Raw genomic sequence first — 17,266 nt, forward strand, 5'->3', positions numbered from 1 at the left:
AAGAGTATGGTTGAAGGTCTGAGTGGAAAGACTATAGTGTTGATTAGACCATGGAGAGAAAAATTGGGTTAAATGTGTTTTCAAACTGATGTTGCTGAAAAGTTGTCATGCTTAGTATATGGTCAGTTGGTATTTTGTCCCCAGATATCATAGAAGGTTCTTTGTCCAGTGTTGCTAGAATTCCAAGGTGCCTCACTGTTATGAGAGGAGAAATCACACTCAAGGGTCAAGAACATCACCTAAAGTCCTGCTTTCTATTGAATCAGGCCATGGAGTGAAATGGTTCTGGAAAAGGTAATTGAAAATTACAGGTAATCAAAGAGTAATTGAAATATATATATATATATATATATATATATATATATATATATATATATATATATCATATAAAAAGATCATAATACAATGCTATTATACAAATTCAATTAAGCAAATATTTATCAGAATTTATTACATGCACAGCTTTTTTTTAGCTTTCCTAGATATATCAAATTCCCTAAATTGTTAGGCTGAAATTTTGGGGATCATTTAAATGACTGTACTCTTATCAACCCCAATTCAATCATTACAATATAATCTAATAGTTTCTGGAGCACCTTGCAAAGGAAATATAAATTATATGCTTCTATGCATTTGTTACTTGTAAGTAACATGAATTATATGTTTATAAATTATATGTTTATAAATTCATATCATACACATATTTATGTATATATTATATATGCATATATATGAACATAATGTTATATATATATATATATATTTTTTCTATTCAAGAATAAAAATGGATACTAATGGGTCAAATCACAACACTAGTAAGTATGGAAGCTTTGACTAGATTCAAACTGCGGCTGATCAGACCAATGTGAGCTGGAATGCTCTACCACAGGTCAGGCACAAATTGTCCATGAGAGCATTTGGGATGGATTCTCTTAACTTGGGCATCCTCTGTTTCCTTTGAACTATTCAAATCTGCTTTGCTTCTATAGAACAGCGCCTTCTCTAATGAGGGCATGCCACACTTAGAGTCCTATGCTAGTATCTCCCATGTCATTCAATTAATTCCAAAGTTCTTAAGAGAGAACTTGAGTGTGTCTTTGTATTGCTTTTTCTGACCTCCTATGAATGTTTGCCCTGTGTAAGTTCTTCGTAAAATATATTTTTTTGGCAAGTGACTGTTTGGTATTCTAACAATGTGACCAGTCTATCAGAGTTTTGCTTTCTGTAGTGGAATTTGAATGTTTGACAGTTTAGATTGACCTGGTATCTTATTTCGCCAGGTGATCTTCAAAATCTCCCTAAGACAATTTATATGGAAATTATTACATTTCTTAGCTTGGGACTGGTAGACTGTGCAGGTTCCACAGGCATAAAACAATGAAATTAACACATTGGTTCTGTAGACATTCAGTTTGGTGGTCAATCGAATACCTCTTCTCTTCCATATCTTTCTTCAGAGACTCCCCAAAACTGAGGTAGTTCTGTTAATATGTATTTCTACCTCATTATAAATGTACACATCCATGGAAATTAAATTGCCAAGGTACGAGAATTTATCCACTGTATTCAAAACCTCTCCATTTGCTGTAACTGATGGTTCCACATATGGATAGTGTGGTGCTGGCTGATGGACCACCTGAGTTTTCTTGATATTGATCATTAAGTCAAAAGTGGCACAAATAGCACAGAAGTGATCCATACTTTGTTGCATCTCAGCTTCAGAGGCTGCATTAAGTACACAATCTTCTGTAAACAGCACCATGCTGTTTACCATGAACCAGAACTCTCTTCACTGTCGTCTTGGCTTGAAGCCTTTTCAAGCTGAAAAGTTTGTTAGCAGTACAGTAGTTGACCTTGATGATGTGTTCATTAACAAAATGACTGAATACATCATCCTAAAAAGTTTGGGAGCAAGGACACACTGCTTCACTCCATTGGTGATTATGAAAAGAACATGATTAATTATATAGAACCATGGCAAGCATTCCATCATGAAAATGATATACAATAGTGATAAAACTCTGAGAAAACAAAATTTTACATAATTTTATACAACTCCTCATAACTGACAGTATCAAAGGCCTTGGTCAGAGCCAAGAGCATTATACATGACTTTTGTTCTACACTTGGCATTTTTTCCTAGAGTTTTTGGAAAGCATACACCATACCAGCTGTTTCTTGAGGCTTTCTGAAGCCACTGACTCTCAGGGAGGTGGCCATCTATCAGATGAAGTATCAGCCTGTTGAGGCAGACTCTGGCAAGACCCTTGCCTGTAATACCTAAGAGAGACATGTCCTGTGATTGTCACAGGAAAATTTATCTCTTTTTTTATTTATAGAGATGAAGGATAGAGGTAGTCTTAAACTCCTGGTGATCATCTCCTTCTGCTATATGACATGAAAAATTTCAGTCAGCTTTTGTATGAGCAATGGAGTCCCCTAACTTGTAGTTCTCAGCTGGAATAGAATCAGCACCAGGCACTTTGAAAATCTAATGTCTAATGTCATTTATAAAGCCTAATGCCATTCATAAACTGATTTCAATTGGAATATTAGCTATGGAAGGACTTGACTTCAACCTGAGGTTCATGACTTCAGCACTGATTGGTGATGATCTATTAACACTATGGAAGTTTTTAGTCCGTGTATCTGAGATCATGTCACTACCATCAGTACGAAGCAGTTGAGATGCACCATAGGTCTTTGGCTCAAAAATAGAATTTAGGGCATCATAAAAGATGTTGAATTGTTACTCTCATCATAAAACCAAATTTCACCAGCCTTTGTTTTTAGCCAACAATCCTGCATCACTCTAAGCTTCACTTGCATTTTATTTTTGATGGAATTAAATACAGCCTTCTTAGAAGAGGATGAACTATCCTCCTGTGGATAGCTCCACTCAGTGGAGCTCTCATTTTATCATTAAAAAGCTTCTTTATTTCCCCATCATTTTTATAAAACCAGTCTTGATGTTTGTGTTTTTTCTGACCCAGATAAACAAATGTAGTGCTGTACACCAAACCTGCCAAGGCTTCCAACTCCTTTTCTGCTGCAAGATTGCCAACTGTGTGTTGGCTCAGCTTTCCCTCCAATTTAGCCATAAACTACTGCTCAGAGAACCACTCTAATCTCTTGAGATTAATTCTTCTGGTAAGTCATTTTGCCTTGGAGTCATCATTTTGGTTGAATGTAAATATTTATCTTAGAGATGAAAAGTCTATGACCAGTCCACCATTCTATGCTACACAAAGACTTCATCACTCTCACATCCATCCTATATCTTTTCCTTACAATGTCATAGTCTATTAAATTTCAATGTTTGCTATTAGGGTGCACCTATGAAGTTTTATGGTATTTAGCTAAACAGAAGAGTGTTTGTGATGAGAAGATCATGAGATTCAAGTCTTCTGTATAAAGTGAGCACTTCTGTATCTTTTTCCAACTCCATTCCTTCTCAGGATTTCCTGCCATGTCTGGTAGTCTGAGCATATTCTAGCATTAAAGTCATCCAGAATTATAAGCTTATCCTCTTTTGGAACATTAATGATAAGGCTCTACAGATCTATGTAAAATTTTTCTTTGTCCTCATTAGGGTTTGTCATCTTCAGAGCATTATCACTGATGATGATGATGTGATATTTTCCTACAAGTGGCAATTGCATTAGCATGAACCTGTCTTTCACTCTTTCTGGCAGGCTTACAAGCTTGTTGATTAGATTGATTTTGATTGCAAAACCTATACCTGCTTTATGATACCCATGATGGTAGCAACTCCAGAAAAATATATATCCAATTCTGATTTCAGTAAGTTGGCGTGCAATTTTCAATCATTTTTTTAAAAAATTTAAATTTATAATTTTAACTTTTAAATTGGTTGTAATAGCCTGCTGAATTCCTTTGTAACAAAAGTTCAGCTTTCAGGTGTGGTGAATTTTTGTTGTCTAAGAGTGTGCACACACTCTGTGTACTGATAATGAGTGGAATCATCTTTGAAGAAATTTTTGTTCATTTTTTTTGGATTTCAACCTCAGAATTGGATCCCTGCCTGTTTCAATAGGAATTATTAAGCAGACAATTTTGGGACAACTTTTGTAACCCTTTCCTTTGATCTAGATGAGAGTGAGCAATGCAATTAAAGGGCTGCTCAAGACATCAAGGTGACTGCCAAAATCCAATAAAGAGGAACATATGGACTGGGTTATCTGTGTATAGTGTTATGACTGCAGCTTCCATTCTATGCTCACCTGCTTCTTCATCACTTGTCTGTCACCACAGGCCTGAGAAAAAATGCTAAAATGTTCTGGGTGATGCCTTTTTTATCATGGGTAAATTGTATTTAAGTGAGGCAGAGTTGCATGATATCTTCTTCCACTTCTCTCTCTTCCAGAGTCATCACAGTCCACTGGTAAGACAGAGTCAAGACAACTGATGGTAGCTCAAGATGTAGTGAATATCATAGCATCTTCAATGTCTTACCAAGTTCAAAATACTTCACATAACTTATTTCAGTTGCTTTCATGGCTATTGGAGCCCACATGCTTGAGTTCCACTCCTCTGACTCATCAATGAATTTGAGACCCCTTCAGTTACCCTCAACTTGATTTAGACAGACTTCCAAAATGGTTTACCAAGATATGGCTGCTGTGCGTGCTACATCTTGGAATCACAAGTGAGAGTTAGGTGGATCAGGTGGACACCATAGGTGGAAAACAGTCCTGAAAAGAGTTCAAAATCCCTTTCACCAGATTTACTGGTCTTTCCTGAACACATCCCAAGTTTTTTTTTCAATATACAGCTACCTGACTTTTAGTCAATCAAAGCCATAAAACAATGCATTTTCTCTGCTCACAGAATTTTCAAATAATTTCATGTGACTTTAAAATGTACCTGAATGACACTTTTTAAGAGAAGATATTTTAAGGCAATATATTATTTTACTGTTTTCATTGATTTTTTGTTTTCAATTCATTTTAAAGCAATTGTATAACTATCTCTTCTCTCATTTGGGAGGTAAGATTATACTAATAAATAAATTATTCACTTCAATCCACAAAAACATTCTATAGAATTGATTCAATGCTTTTCTTCAAATTGATAGTAGACACAAACAAAAAATTTTGGATACTTTTACTATCTTTCAACATTTTTCTACCTGAAATTTTGTATAAATAAAAATTAGACAGATTAATCATACTATGTTTCTGATTAGCTTTTTAAGCTAATGATTAATCATATTTTCTCTAATCATTGGTATCTTTTCCTTCGTGAAGGAAAAACTTGATAAGTTAATATTCATTGCTCACAAAATTGCATGTCACTGAATTAGTATAGGCACTGTATGGGGACATGGTTCTTGATAAGCTACTCTTCTTATTTCAGTTTCCTTGAGTGCAACTTTTACTTTATCAGGAAATACAAGGAGTAGTTGTTGGAATCAACATATAGTTTACATATTTTCAATGGTATTAAATCTAAAAAAATAAAAATAAGGGTTGAGAGAGGAATGTACTTGGAGAAAGAGAAAGGGAGAGGTAGAAATGGGGTAAATTATCTCACGTAAAAAGACAAGAAAAGGGGCAGCTAGGGGGCACAGTGGATAGAGCACTGGCCTTGGAGTCAGGAGTACCTGAGTTCAGATCCGGTCTCAGACACTTAATAATTACCTAGCTATGTGGCCTTGGGCAAGCCACTTAAACCCATTGCCTTGCAAAAACTAAAAGAGAGAGAGAGAGAGAGAGAGAGAGAGAGAAGAAAAATCCATTTCAATGGAGGGGATAATGGGGAGGGAATGACTCTTAATTTCAACAGAATTAGCTCAAAGAGGAAATAACATACCATCACAATAGGACATAGAAATCTATTTTACACTATAGGAAAGTAGGAGGGGAAATGGATTAAGAGAAGGGGGGGTGATAGATGGGAGGGCATATTAGGGAAAGGGTTAGTCATAACCAGGACACTTTTGAGGGGGAACAGGATGAAAGTAGAGAAAGAATAAAGAGGGTGGATGGAAAGGAAAGAAATATAGTTAGCAATGGTAACTGAAAAAAAAAAAAGTCAAAACAGGTTTGTCTTATAGAGGTCTAGTTTTCCAAACATATAGAGAACTGAGTCAAATTTAAATGATCAAATGATATGAATAGTTTAAAGATGAAGCAATTAAAGCTATCTCTAATGCTTTATCTCACTATTGATTGGAGAAATGAAAATTAAAACAATTTTGCTGTACTTCCTCATAACTATTAGATTGACTAATAGAACAGAAAAAATATTGTGAGGCATCTGGGGAAAACGAGTCATTAATTTTTTTTTGGTGTAGTTGTTTGATGATTCAACAATTTTCTAGAGCAATATGGAACTATACACTAAAGACTATAGAAGCAAGCATACCTTTTGACCTAGGAATACCATTATTGAATCTGTATACCAAAGGAAATAAAAAAGCAAACAAAAACCCCAAAAATAAAAAAGGAAAAGGATTCAAAGGTATATTTAAAGTAGTTCTTTTCTGGTGGCAAAAAATAGAAAATTGGGGGGATGCCATCAATTGGGAAGTGGTTCAACCAATAGTATTATGTGATTCTGATAGAATTTTATTCTGCTATAAGAAAGGATGAGCAGCATGCTCTTAGAAAAACCTGGAAAGACTTATATAAATTACTACAAAGTGAAATGTACTGTGTACAAAGTAGCAGTAATATTGTAAGAAGATCGCTCTGAATGATTTAGCTATCCCAGACATTCAAAAACACTGAAAGACTATCTATCTATAGAAAAAGAACTGATGTTATCTGAACAGAAATTGAAGTATATATTTTTTCACTTTTTTCTTTTCTTGTTTTTGTCTATATTTTCTTTCACAATATGACTATTCTTCAAAGATTTTGTATGATTACACATCAATAATCTATATCAACTTGCTTACTTTCTCGATGAGGTATGTTAAACTTGAATATTAAAATTGTTTTGTACTCATATTTGGGGAAATGAAGTACTAAATAATATTTTTTTGGAAATTGGAAATTTATTTTATAAAGTTCTCATTTTTTCAAATATATAAAAAACTACATCAAATTTATAATAATATGACATTCTTTGTTTGGTAAATGGTCAAAATATTAACAGGTAGCTTTCAGATGAAGAAATCAAAGGTATCCATAGTCACATAAAATAGCCTCCAAACCCCTGCTAATTAGAATATGCGAATTAAAACAACTCGGAGATACTACATTATACCTATCAGATTGCTCTTCTTATTAGACAAAAGAAAATGGAAAATATTATAAGAGAATTGGAAAATTAAAAATACTAATGTGGAGACTGAAATGCCCATCAATTGAGGAATGACTGAGCAAATTGTGGTATATGTATGTGATGGAACATTATTATTCCATAAGAAATCATGGGTTGGGATTTCAGAAAAGCTTGAAAAGCCTTGCATGAACTGATATAGAATAAGATGAGCAGAACGAGAAAGTTGTTGTACACACTAACAGCAACACTGGGTGGTGATCAGCCATATGGAATTGTTCATTTCAACAGCTCAAAAATGAAAGACAATTTTAAAATACTTTTGATGGAAATATACCATACACATCCAGAGAAGGAACTGTGGAGTTTAAATGAAGACCAAACTTATTATCTTTAATTTTAAAAAAGTTATTTCTTGTATTAAGAATTTTCTTACCTCTAATATTTTCTTTCTTCAATTTGGATATGATTCTTTTCTTACAACACATTCAATTTTTATCTATGTTTAGCTTAATAACAAATGAAAGGTTATATCAGATTGCTTTCTTTCAGGGGCACAGAGGAGGGATGGGAGAGAGGGAGAAAAATTGAAAAACTCAAAGCCTTGCAAAAAATGATTGGTAGAAACTACCATTGTATGTACTTGAAAAAATAAATTAATTATTAATTATAAAAATACTAATGTATTGTCAGTGGACTTGTGGATAACAATTTTCAATTGTCCTCAAAACGGTACACATACTCTATCATTCATAAATGTCACTACTAGGTCTGTATCCCAAAAAGATCAAAGAAAAGGGGGAAAAGGGTATATAAGTATATCTATCTATCTATTTATCTTTCTATCTATATGTGGATATATTTTTATTTATACTTATTTGATTTATATTTATTATGATTATTTATATTTAGAACTATTTTCCTGAAGGGCAAGAATTTAAAAATGAGGAAATGTATATACACTGAAGAATCACTGAGCAATTAATAGCATGTCATTCTGATGGAATACTATTGTGCTATAAGAAATGATGAGTTGGATGGTTTCAGAAAAAAAAGTTTTATATAAACTGATGAAAAGTCAAGTGAGCAGAACGAGAACACTGTACACTGTAACAGCTGAACTATAATCGTTATCAACAGCAAAATACTTATTTACCTTAACTAAAACAATGATCAAAGAAAATTCTAAAGACCAATTATAGAAAATGCTATCATCCTTCACAGAAAATATTCATTAACTCTAAATGTTTAAATTAAAATACTTGTTTTTACTTTCTTAATTATCTGTGTGTGCTTGCTTTCTTTTACAACAGGGTTAATATGGAAAATTTTTTTGTATTATTTCACAAGTATAATCAAGATCATACTATCTTCTCAAGAGGTGGACAAGGGTTGGGAGGGAAGAAGAGAATTTGGAAGTCAAAAAAAATGAATACTATTTTAAAAATGTAATTGAGAAGTTTTTAGGAAACTAGATGTTAAAAAAATCACAGCCACTCTCTCTCACACACACACACACACACACACACACACACACACACACACACACACACAGACACACAAACACACACAACCACATATATATATATATATATGTTTGTGTGTGTGTATATATGTGCCTGCATAAATGCACAATGCATATTATTACTAAAGTAATTTTGTATTACTCCTTTACATATTACTTCAAATAGTTTAGATAATATTTGGATTATTCTTCTGTAAGTATTTGATAGAATTTGTTAATCTATCTGGTTCTGGGATTATTTTTCTCAAATAGTTCATTTAATGACTTGTTAAATTACTCTTTTTCTAAGATAGGGTTATTTAAGTATTCTATTTCCTCTTATATTATGTTGAGTCATTTACAGTTTTGTAAATATTAATCCATTTTTCTTAGGTTTTTATTTTTACTGGCATCTAATTGAACAAAAGTACTTTTAATAATTGCTTTGATTTCATCTTCATTGGTATGCATTGACTCCAATTTGGAAAATTGTTACTTATTTTTACTATTTTTTAAATCAAATAAGTCAATGGTTTAATTTATTTTATCCATAAAATCAGTTTCTAGTTTTTAGCTAAACATTCCATTATTTTACTTCCAATTTTACTAATTTCTCTCTTTCTTCAGAATTTCTAATTGGGGTTTTTTGGGGATTTTTAAAATCTGTTCTGTTTCTTATATATTTTTTAGTTGAAAGCACAATTCATTGATCTGATTCTTGTATCGTTTAGTGATGAAGGCATTTAGAATGGCATTTTCCCCTAAGTACACTTTTTGTTTCCTGTGAGAAATTTTTATATGTAGTCTTATAAATGTCATTCCTTTAATGTAATTATTATTTTTATGATTTATTTTTTGATCCAATTATTCGATAAGATTAGATTATTTAGTTTACAATTAACTTTTAATCTATAGTTCCATAGTCCTTTATTGAATATAACTTTGATTACATAATTATCAGAAAGAGGTACATTTAATATTTCTGCTTTTCTGCATTTGCTTGTGAGGTTTTTATGTGCTAATACAAGATCAATTTTTTAAAATTATTTCACATCACTAAAAAAAGGTGCATTCTTTTCTATTTCCAAATTTTCTCCATAGGTTTACTATATCTAACTTTTATAAAATCTACTCATCTCCTTCTTTATTATTTATTTTATAGTTAGTTTTTCTAGTTCTTAAAAAAATAAGTTGATACCTTCTGCTAATATTGCTTTACTCTCTATTACCTCCTGTAACTCACTTAAATTTCCCTTTAAGAGTTCGGTGCAAATTTTTTTATTTTATTATTAATTGATTTTATTGTTACTTTATTTTCATTATTATTATTTTATTTTCTATTGTACCATTTAATACCATGTAGCTTCCACAATTTGTATCTTTTAATTATTCCTGTTCTTGCTTCTCTTTTGTCTGAGATCATACTTCCTACACTACTCTTTTTATAGTTCTGCTGAAGCATAATATATTTTGCTCCAGTCATATTAACTCTGAGTGTCTCTATGTTTCAAGTGTGTTTCTTATAAATAAAATATTTGGGCATTTGGATTCTAATCAATTCCATTATAGACTGTTGGTTTATGAGTGATTTTAACCCATTCACACCTATATTTATCTCCATCCTATTTTCTTATGTTATTTTTATAGTTCCCCCTTTTCCAAAACAAGTTTTGGTTCTGACCACTGTCTCTCCATTCTGCTCTCACTTTTTATTTTATATACTTTCCTTTTCTTTTATCCTTTTCCCCTCCTACATCCATGTTGAATACAAATAGATTTATATACCCAGTTAAGTGATTGTGTGTGTCTATATATGCATACATTTTCCTCTTTGAATCAATACAGATGCTAATGAGGTTCAAGCATTGTTATACTTCCTTTTTTCCTTTTCCTCTCCATTAAAAAAGCTCTTTCTTTTACACTTACTTAAGAAAATTTCCCCCATTCTTCTTCCTTCCCTTGTCTACCATCACATCCTTTGTTACTCATCCATTTTTTTAAAAAATAGTACTAGCATAATCAATTTTTTTCTCATTATCCCCCTCTTTATATGTATATGTATATATATTTATGTGTGTATGTGTATGTTTTTTGCACTAATGTAATAAGGATAAAGATTTTAGAAGTTACATGTATTGACTTTCTAAATAGGAATGCAAACAGTTTGGCTTTATTGAGTACCTTATACTTTTTCTTTCATGCTTTGCTTTTTGTGGATTTTTTTAGTATTGTCTTTGAAAGAAAAATTTCCTTTTAAACTCTGTTTTTTTTCAATCAGGAATGCTTGACAAATCCTTGATTTCTTTGTATATCTATTTCTCCCTCAGTTTACTAGATATATATCATTATTTGTTGCAATCTTACTTCTTATGATTTTTCTTCAGTATATCACATTCCAAGCTCTCTGCTCTTTTAAAGTTATTGCTATCAATTTTTGTGTTAATTCTGAGTGTGGTTCTTGAATATTTGAATACTTTCTTCCTTACCACTTGAAGTATTTTATTTTTTATTCTGGAGTTCTTGAAATTTTAATTTATATTTACCTTTTTGTTCTATTAAGCAGTTTCCCTTTATAATTTCTTGATATTTTGAACTTTTGATCAAGACTTTTAGACAACTCGTTAATTTTTAAATTCTCTCTCTATATTCATTTTTCAGCTCAACTGTTTTTCCTGATGAGATATTTCATTTTTTTATTCTGTTTTTCACATTTTTTGATCTTTGTTTTTCTGTTTCTTAATATTGCAGGGAGTTATTAGATTGCACTTGCTCTCTTCTAATTTTTAAAGACATTTTCTTTGATGAAACTTTGTCCTCTTTTTCATTTTGCTAATTCTGCTTTATAAAGAATTATTTTCTTTATTAAATTTTTAACAACTTTTGGTAATTGGATAAAACTTTTATATTAGCATGCTAAAAGTTAATTTATTTTTATAGTCAGACTAAGAAATGGGATAATACATAGTTTTATTGCTTTATCACCTTTCTATCACTCTAGTACCATCATAAAACAGAATTTAAAGGATCACAGGGATCAGAAGGCAGCTTGTAATTTTTTCTTCATTAGTTTTTGTGGCCAGCTGATTGGAGGTGATCCTTAACAATTCTGACTATTTGTATCATTTTAGATTTTTTTTTTTTACTGTATCAATAGTTAACTCACTGAGAACTTCTGACTTCTCTTTCACCTCTGGGTCTCCTTCAACTTACTGCTATCTCCTAGTCTCCTTTGCTGGTTCATCATCCAGCATATACTACCATTAGTAAATCCCAAGGACTTTTTTCCTCTGTCATTACACTACTTTGTCTTTTGATTTCAAAAGATTCCATGAATTCAATTATTTCTAATCATAAGATCCAGAACCAAATATAAAAACAACAAATGTGTGCATAGTGTTTATAGCTCTGACTAAAATCTTTGATTTTTTTCAGTCATGAGAGCTTCTGGAAAATTCTACCAGAATTTGGTTGCCTAGAGAATTATTCATTGGTGTTGCACTTCAATTTCACAACAGCATGATTACCTGGATTCTAGATAAAATTTTAAAAAATATGACCATAACTAGCATTGATAACCGCATTAGAAAGCTGGTCACCTCTTTGGATCATTTATCAATTGAAGAAAGGCTCAATATTTTGTTTAATTTGACTCATTCACTATATGTATGGGACATAAGGACTTTATTGGGGAAATTTGTTTCAATACTTCCCCCACAATTACTGTTACTAACTGCATTTCTCTCCATCCTGTTCTCCCCTCACTCCCATCTATTCTATTCTCTCTCTTCTTTCATTCTTTCTTATTTATTAAGGAAGTTAGAAGGAGGAAATGTAGGCAGTGCACAAGTGAAAGTGGGATGTGAAGGCATAGTACATTAAAAAGATGGAGTTAAGGTGTGAGAAGCCTACTGGAGTAAAAAAGAAGGAAGTAGAATAGTATAAACTATTCACACAAAAGAGGCCAGAAGCTCCTGCAGAGCTTCCAAATTTTCCTTGGCATTCTTGGACCTAAAAGGTCTGGAAATGCCAAAGCTACCAATGCCACTGAATGTGTAATCCAGTTGCATGTTTGATGGGGTAGATCATAGAAACATGGTCTGTGCTGCACAACATACCTCTCTCACTCTGGTGGGACAAACCTTTCTCACCAATCCTCTAAATTGACTTGGACTAGAAAATTGTTTCACCTGGATTTGTTGTGGGTTGACATTTTAGAATTTGTTTAAAGTCATAATTTAAGCTTACTTGGAGGAGTTTGCGTGAGAGTTGGATAAGTCCCTGCCCTGCTCCACCATCTTGACTCTGCCAAGATTGTTTATTAATTTTTGACATCATTTATTTTTTCATTTTTCAATAACAACCAAAGATCGTTTTCAACATTCATCCTTTTGTAAGCTTTTGAGCTTCACATTTTACTATTACTCTACCATCCTTCCCTCCCCATGGCAACAATCCAAATTATATAGACTGTATATTAAAATACTGTTTAATCCATATTTCCATATTAGTTGTCTTGTGAAAGAAGGATTAGAACTAAGAAGGAAAAAGTCATGAGAAAGAAATAAAAAAATATAAAAGAAGTTTTAAAAAGTAAACATAGTATGCTTTTCTCTCTATTCAGAATCCATCTGGATGTATATGGAATATATATTACATATGTAACATATATATATATATATATATATGTATAAATATATATATATATATATATATATATGTATAAATATATGGTTTGAAAGTCTAAATGTTTACTTCTGTCCTCCTCAAACTCTGTTTCTCCAACTACAGATCTGAAGGCAGACTGTGAAACAACTTGGACCTCCTCTAATTGCATCTGTAAGTTTGGCTTTCACAGTTGCATAAACAACTCAAGGATTGTACTGAGAAGGAAGGAAACTGGTCTGATTATATCTATAAGAGAGTTAAATAATTTCTTATACTTATGATATTTTGGAAAGGGTGATATCTCAATGTTTTATATGTCTATATTATATTGATAACATAAAATATGTAGAAGGAGACAGCAGTCCTGCTACTAATTAGATCTTTATCAGTTTTATCATGGATGGGTTAGAAAATCATAATCAATGACACCTTAATGTGTAATCTGATTGGTTGGCTGAAAAAATTTTATGACCTTTTGTGAGATTTCTATAGATATTTTTCTCTCTTCAAACTCGTGATCAATGTCTTTAATGATGTCATCCACCCATGGATTTCAGTAAGATCTTTGAGGATAAAAACTTCATGGATAAATTAACTTTTAGTCATTTCATTTATAGGCTAAGAAAATTTATGTAATTAATAACATACTACAGAAAAACTTAATAAAACTTTCTGTTACTTAAAAATTTTACTTATATGTTCAATTATTCCCATTATTTTCTTAAACAAATTTAGCATCTGGTACAAAGTCCAGTTTTGTATAGCATATTTTCCTAATGAGAACTTGCAATAATCTCTTTGCTAAATTTTTGTTTAAAATTTAAAGGAATCGATTTAAAAATTTTTGCAAGATATTGTCCAGACCCTTTTTCTGATTGTGGATTTTAGGTACCAATAATTCATAAATCATCTCTCCTGGATCAATTTCCCAGGTTGGTTGTTTTTCCTAAGAGGTACTTTACATTTTCTTCTCTTTTATCCATCTTTTGGTTTTACTTGATAGAATCTTGGTGTCTCATAGAGTCATTCATTTCCGATTGTCTAATTAGGATTCATTTTCTTCTGTTTGCATTTGTGTTTACATTTCCAGTTGATAAATTTTACATTTTGTGGAGTTGATTTCTTTTTTCCATTGGGTGAATTTTACTTTTAAAGTTAAGGTTTCCTTCAGTCAGTTTTTCTTAATTTGCATGACTTTTATTTTCTCCATTTTTCACCTTCCTTTCTTCTTTGCTTTTTTTTTTTGTTAGATTTTTGCAAGGCAGTGGAGTTAAGTGGCTTACCCAAGGCCACACAGCTAGGCAATTATTAAGTGACTGAGGACGGATTTGAACTCAGGTACTCCTGACTCCAGGACCGGTGTTCTGTCCACTGTGCCATCTAGCTGCCCCCCCTTTTTTTTGCTTTATAAAATCCCTTTTGAACTCTTCCACAACATCTTTTTGGGTTTGAGACCAATTCATAAACCTCTTTGAGGTTTCATATGTAGTTAGTTTTCCTCTTCTGAGATGATATGTTTTTCATCCATATTAGGATAAAAGCTGTCAATGGCTAGTGCTTTTAGAGTTTTTATTGTTTTTTTGCTCATTTTGATTGTTGAGGTCTGTTCCAGGTTTGTAGGGGTTCAGTCCCAAGTTTTTTGTGCTTAGGGCCAGGGTTTGGTCCCTGGATTTCCATTCTGGTGTTTCTGATGTTCATGATTTATTCCCTCTGCTAGAGTAGCTTAATGTCATTATAGCATTCTAGGTCTTGAACTTTGCTATCCAAGTTGGGTTTAGGACTCTTTCTGCTGAGTTACTGAGAGGTGGCATCAGAATTGCACTGAAATCTAAATTGGACTGTAGCTTAAACTTCCCAGTTTTTTCATCTACACTTGGGCTACATGAACCTTTTACCCAGCTGAGACAGACCTTTTCCTGCATTTCTGCTTAAATATCTTGCTGACAAGCTGTTTTACTGATTTTTAATTTTTTGTGGATTCTTTCACTTTAGGATTTGTTTAGAGGCTTCATTCAAAATTCTTCTAGGAAAAGCACCACCATCTTCATCTAGATTGAGTTTTAATGTTTCCACATTTCTCTTGAGATGATTTTTCTTTAAATCACAAGCCATGAGATTTTATTTAAACTTTCCCTGATTTGGACTTTGTCTCCTAAAATATAGGAAAATATGCCTCAGACTAAGACCTTGTTATCTATTGCAAACTCCAAGAAGATAATTTATATTTTTGCTAATATCTCAGTTTCTCTCACTTTTAAAAAAATTGAATTTATTTGTTTTTCTAACAACATACAAAGTAGTTTTCTTCCATCTTTTTTTGGCAAGGTTTTGAGTTTTACATTTTTCTTCCTCTTTCCTTTTCTTCCCCCTCCTCACAGAAAGAAAGCTAATATAGGCTCTCATGTTTAATTATGCTAAACATAGATCCGTATTAATCATATTGTGAAAGAAGAATGAAATCCAAACAGAAGAAAAAATTTAGAGAGAAAAAATTACGAAACATAAGAAAACTTTTAAAAACTGAAGATAGTAATCTTTGTTCTACATTTAAACTCCACAGTTTCCTCTCTGGATATGAATGGCATTTTCATCCTAAGTCTTTTGGAAATGTCTGATTATTTTGCTGTTCGAATGAACAAGTCCATCATAATTAATCATCATTCCATATTGTTATTAAAGCACTATTAGATCTACTAGGGATTGTACTACTGAAAAAAAATTGTATCTGATGAGGACTGTAATTTCCCGAAAGGTTCTAAACATTAGTTTTTCTCTATTTCCTTCCAAAGAACTCAAAGGCTAAGTCCTTTTGTTCTATTTTCTTACCTTTACTTATCATGGACTTCACAGAAAACATTTACATTTACTTATTTTTAAGTTGCTTCCTCTCTCTAAAACAAGTTTTTCTTTTTCTGGGAGCACTTTGGAATTTATCTTTAATTTTGCAACATCAGTTTAGGAGATAATAAATAGGGCTTGTTTGGTATCTTCAGGCTGCTTGTTTAAAAGCAGTAAGCAACAAAAGGATTTTAAATTCTGAATTGTGGATTTATTTAAACTTATAGGACCTTTAGTCTAATTTCTCTTGTACTCTTTTCCTAACTTCTAAACATAACACATGATTGAATTTTACTAAATTTCTCTTATGCTAATATCATGATCAATAAAAGATCTCTTAAAAGTTTACAAAGTGAACTGGTTTCCTCAAAATTATCAAAATTCTCATAAAGCATTTAAATTACATTCTAGAAATTTTTGGTAGAGAAATTATCCCCAGGTTTAAAGTCTCTTATTTCTTTTTTTATCTGTCCTTCATTTCTGCAATTTCTCGTGTGGGTATTAGGAATGTAGCGAAGTCTTTTGAAAGTTTTCTTTTTTCTATTGCTTGATTAGATCAAAAGAAAAAACACTTTGAATTATCAGGATATAAAATAAAGCAGATACTTAGAAATACGTGCCAACAAATAATAACAAAGCACAGATAAGACATACCCTTATTCTCAAGGTGTATATTTCTACTTAAGGCCCCCTAGATGTTACAGTGAATAGAACACTAGAACACTGATCTTGGATTCAGAAGGAAGGGAGTTTGAATCCGGCCTCAGACACTTGACTTTTTTGTTTGTTTATAAAAGAAAGATTTTATTTATTTTGAATTTTACAATTTCTCCCCTAATCTTGCTTCCCTCCCCCTACCCGCCCCCACAGAAGACAGTCTGCTAGTCTTTACATTGACTCCATGGTACACATTGATCTAAGTTGAATGTGGTGAGAGAGAAATCATATCCTTAAGGGGGGTGGAAGCATAAGAGATAGCAAAATTATATAATAAGATAGCTTTTTTTA

The 17,266-nt window shown here is 32.1% G+C and overlaps 1 pseudogene; it reads left to right on the forward strand.

Annotated features, from left to right (window-relative positions):
• Window positions 1-17,266, forward strand: part of LOC141511899 (DNA-directed RNA polymerase III subunit RPC6 pseudogene) — a 119,571-nt pseudogene that overhangs the window by 64,339 nt on the left and 37,966 nt on the right.

This window comes from Macrotis lagotis, chromosome 2, assembly GCF_037893015.1.
Source record: "Macrotis lagotis isolate mMagLag1 chromosome 2, bilby.v1.9.chrom.fasta, whole genome shotgun sequence".
NCBI lineage: Eukaryota > Metazoa > Chordata > Mammalia > Peramelemorphia > Peramelidae > Macrotis > Macrotis lagotis.